Consider the following 3,780-nt stretch of genomic DNA (forward strand, 5'->3'; position numbering starts at 1 on the left):
GGAGTGAGGGATTTGGGCAGCCGGTGGCTGTGTGACCCTGCTCTAACACACCAGCCCTCACAGCTTCACAGATGATGCAGGGAGGCAGGGCTGGATGGTGTTAGCAGCACCCCTGGAATCAGGCTTTGAGCACAGGTCTGCCAGGATGAATCCAGAAAAAAAGCTGGTGAAAGGGAGAGCTTTTAGGGGTGATTGATCCTGAAAATTCCACTGCACGTAGGATAAACCGTCCTGAGACTGAGGGATCACTCCTCAGTGACCTGGCAGCTCTGTCTTGGTGTACAGGAATAGTTTTTGCTGCTTTTCAATCAGCTGGTGACATTGCACCCTTTCAGAATAAAGCAGGGACAACCAGAGTGAAAGGCAGGAGAGCAGGAAGGCTTCAAGGAACACCCTGCTTCCACCTCCTGATTGAGAGGCATTGCCTCTGCTTTGCTGGCCTTTAGCAATCCAACATTCTACTGCCTCAGGTTCAAAATGCAGCTGTTCATAACTGAGGGGTGATTGTTTGCATGTGCTGCCTCTCCACCACATTTGTGGGGCCACTTCTGAGCCTGGAGCTGAACAGCAAATGTGCATTTGAGCATCTGTGCTTTAATTCCTGCCTGGTACTGCTAATCATGAGTGCCATGGTGAGCGCAGCTCCCACCCTTCTGTCATGGCATTACTGCAGTGGGCAAAGGAAAGCTGCTGGGAAGCTGCTTGGAAAATGTGGCACTGATCAAACAGATCTTGTGGAGCTGTGTGAGACCCCTTCCTCCTGCACACAGCCAGGGCAGGGGGAAATAAAGAACGTGGGATGAAGCCTGGAATTCCCAAGTGCTGAGGCTGCTCTAGGCTGGGATATCACTGCTCACCTCCCCCTCTGTCCCGGGGCTGCTCTCAGCCCTGTCCAAGTGCATTTGGCACGGGGATGTCACTGCTCCAGCACCAGGGCCTGGGAGGGCTGTTTGGGGAGGGGCTGACACCAGCTTTGGGTGTAGCAGGGGATGGATGCCAGTGCTCATGGGCTGTGACAGTCAGTCAGCAGTGCTTTGTCCCTGCCACTACTTCAGACAGCCCTCCTGGGGCCACTGAGCTGCAGACACCCAGCAGCTCTTGCTTGTCCTCTCTGTCCTTGTGGCCATGGAGCAGCTTTAGCCCCAGCTCTGCAGGGCAGGGCAGGGCTTTGTGCCTCCAAAAGCCCAGAGTGGCACTGGCAGAGCCACCTTCCCTTCCCAGCCAGCTGACTGGGTGGGATCTCTGGCACCGACCTGAACGTGGCCCCAAATGCCCCAGGAAATCCTGTCCAGACATTTGCTGTGCAGGCAGAAAAAAAATGTTGTCAGAAAGGAGATTTGGAGATTTGGAGAGGCAGTGAGTGACTCCCTGGGGACACAGTGACAGCAGCTCACTGCCCAGGGCAGCAGGGTCTGTGGGGTGGCCAGGGTGCCAGGCAGGAGCATCCAGGGACCTGTCCTGTGCAAAGGGATGCTCCGGGAAGTGGCAGAGGGAGGGAGAGAGAGAGAGAGCCCCAGAGATCTGAGTGGAGAAGAGCAGTGATGGCAGCAAAGCTCTGTAGGAAGTGAAGGTGCCTTGTGTGGAGACACCTGAGAAAACTGATGGTGGCACAAGCCTGGGTGGAGGTGGATGGGAGCCTGCATCCCCAAGGATTTCTGTTTAACACCTGGACACCCACCTAGGCTGGTGGATAGGTAAAACTGTCACAATTGCTTTCTGTATGTTCAAAACGGAATTTTCCTTGCCTTGCCTTCCCCTCAACCCTCCCATGCAGACTTGCAGTGAGGCAAAGCAAAAGCCAGCCTTTGGAAAAATCCTCTGCTGTGTTTAACGCAGCACTTCTATAAATTACAGTGCTGTGATTTTTTGAAGTCTAACATTTAGAAAAATTGATGGTGGTTTGGGAAGCTGTAAGCACAGCTCGCTGCAAACCTGGGATCCCTGTTTTCCAGGAGATATCCTAAGTTCTGCCAGTCCAGATGGCAAAGTTTTAATCTGACAGCCAGTCTGGGATGAAATATTGCTGGGAACAGGAGCAGTGCAGCTCTCTGGCCCATATTTTAGCATATCCATATTTGTGGGAGGGAGCAAACATCTCTCTCAGCATCTGAAGTCTGAAATATTGGTCATTGCAGAGGAAGGGATTAGTGCTCCAGGCAGGGCTGAGCAGTAAATGAAAAGCTCGTTAGTGCAAGATGTATGGAAGGAGCTGATGTGTGTGATGGCCCCAGCCCCACGTGAGCAGCCCACGTGCAGCTGAACTGCAGGATTTGTGTCAGCTCTGCTCCCACCTCCCTCCCCTCAGGTGGAATCCCTTGGTTGTTGAAGATTGCAATGCAAGATGTTTTCCATTACCATCTGCATGGCAGATTATCTTTTGTCAAGTGAGCAGTTTGCCTTATCTCTCTCTTTGAGTGACCGCAATCACTCCTCCCTAGGGAGGGGACATCTGCTGATAACAGCCATTGAATGTCCCTGCATGGCTGATAAGAACTACAGCATCCCATTGGGAGATGTGAGCTCAGAGGGAGGAGCCAAGCATTCCTACCTGGATAGAATCTGGAGATTCTGGAACACCAGCACAGCTTCTCCATGGGATTTCCCTGAGGAACAGCAGCTGCCTCTGCCACTGGATCTTCAGAGGCAGAGACTGCACCTTTCTCCAGGATCCCTGCTCCAGCAGAACCACCCCTGACACTGCAGGAGGGCTGCAGCCACAATTCCAATGGGACTGTCACCAATACCCTGACCCACAGGGTGTCAGGTTGGGTTCTGACTCTGGCAGTGTTGTTCTACTGTACTGCATTGTTTATTTTATCCTTTATTCTTTCTTTCCTATTAAAGAACTGTTATTTCCTGCTCCCATATTTTTGCCTGAGAGCCCCTTAATTTAAAATTTATGGCAATTCAGAGGGGTGGGGAGGGTTTACATTCTCCATTTCAGGGGAGGCTCCTGCCTTCCTTAGCAGACACCTGGCTTTCCAAACCAAGACACACGTCCTGTGAGGGCCCAAAGGGTGGGAGGAGAAATGTGCCTGAAAGCTGCACAGGGGGAGCTTGGCTGACAGGCTCCTGGAAGGAACCTGGGGATGCTTCTGGGGCTCTGGGGGTTTGGCTCTGCCAGAGCTGCATTTTCTAACCAGGATTTGCCATTCCACACCACACCAGTGCAGGGCCACATGGCTGAGTCTGAATCACAAGGTTCTCTTCATCCTTCACACTTTTTTCTTCTTTTTCTGGAAAAATCTCCAGTTCTGTCATGATTTCCCTTTTTGCTACACCCACCTATAGCCCCAGTAGTGATTTTAGTCTTTTCCTCCCAACCTCACACCTTCCAACTCCTTACTCAGCCCCTCAGTCTCCTCACCATGAGACTGGCACCAAAATCATGACAATTTATACATAAAACACATTTGGGGACCGTGTTTATTTGGTTTTGGGTTCCTGAACCTGCAGGGCACTCCTGATAGACTTTTCAAGTTTCCCCTTCTGCAACCAGAAGCAAGAACTTAATGAGTTTCTCCTGCATTCCCCTGACTCCAGAGTCGGGAGCTTAAATGAAAATCTTCACCTCTTGTGGAAATGATAAATTCTCTCGAGCTGAGGGCTCATTGGCATCTGTAACACACCCCATGTTCACAGACCTCTCCATGTCCCACCTGCCCCCTCCCTGGGCTGTGCTCCTCACAACAGGCTCCCCTGGGACCTTCCCCAGCCATCTCCTTGGTTCACCTCCATCTGGCACCCCAAGGGCTTCCCACTTTCTCCATTCCTCCTCTT

At 52.0% G+C, this 3,780-nt stretch overlaps 1 protein-coding gene across 1 annotated transcript in view; it reads right to left on the bottom strand.

Moving 5' to 3' along the window:
- Nucleotides 1–3,780, bottom strand: part of RALY (RALY heterogeneous nuclear ribonucleoprotein) — a 105,224-nt gene that overhangs the window by 13,703 nt on the left and 87,741 nt on the right. The gene's annotated exons all lie outside the window — the stretch shown is intronic.

The sequence above is a fragment of the Geospiza fortis genome, unplaced genomic scaffold (assembly GCF_000277835.1).
Source record: "Geospiza fortis unplaced genomic scaffold, GeoFor_1.0 scaffold438, whole genome shotgun sequence".
NCBI lineage: Eukaryota > Metazoa > Chordata > Aves > Passeriformes > Thraupidae > Geospiza > Geospiza fortis.